This window comes from Eschrichtius robustus, chromosome 9 (assembly GCF_028021215.1).
Source record: "Eschrichtius robustus isolate mEscRob2 chromosome 9, mEscRob2.pri, whole genome shotgun sequence".
NCBI lineage: Eukaryota > Metazoa > Chordata > Mammalia > Artiodactyla > Eschrichtiidae > Eschrichtius > Eschrichtius robustus.
The window spans coordinates 22356675-22357673 of record NC_090832.1 but is presented as its reverse complement, the minus strand read 5'-3'; positions in this window follow the sequence as shown (position 1 = coordinate 22357673).

Below are 999 nucleotides of genomic sequence, written 5' to 3'. Positions count from 1 at the left end.
CTCTTTGGAACCTTCCACACCCACACCGTAGTCTATGGGCATTAGATGGTAATGTCCTTGGACCGGGGCTGTAACACAGTTCTCTCCATTGTAGAAATGTCCATCCAAAAGCTAAGTGCAAATCTATAAAGATTTCTTATGGCATTTGAATATTTTCAACTAGGGTGAAATTGGGGTGATGAATATTCTAGGAGAAATTTTGCCCATCAACTAGAGCAAAGTTCAATTGCCAGTTTCACTAAGATAAAATGGTCTGAAAGAAAACGAAACACAAAGAGATTGTCATAATAGTTATCAAGCAAGAAACCAAAACCAATCCTAAATAAACAGCCTGAAATGGGATAAATTGAAAATTTTTTTACTCCAAGAAATCCTTTTTATAGTTGTTACATTAATTTCACAATTAAAGGTTATTAATTTCAAACAGCATTAAGTCATAAGCATAAATCTCCTCAATGCTTAACTTTTGGTCATCCTTTTAAATACCCCTTAATTTTGGTCAGAAAAGCATTTAAAGGAAAACTTTTGATACATATTATTTATAAAATCATAAGATTTTTAAAAGCCTTCATTAAAATCAATTTAGAGCTATTTCTAACCAAGTTTTATGACTTACATGCTAAGTGTACTACATATTTCTCTATATAGATATATTTCATAGGTTAATATAAAATATATGTTAAATATATAATATAATTTATAAGTATATAATACAACAGTTAACATAAAATTTTATATGTATTATATGTAATGTTAATAAAAATATAGATATATTTTACAGCTTAAAATTGGTGATTAGGAGTGATTAGAGCTAGACTAAGCCTGTAGGAATCAAAGATTGTCGCAGAACTTTGGAAAAGGCAGAAAAGTGCATCTAAATAAAATAGTTATAAAACCTTCATAATATGGACAACAAAATGTATTTTGGGGACAATTAAAAAATATAATGATTACCTGAATGGTTTAGAGTTCTCATGGGCATGATTGTCTTGACGCTTC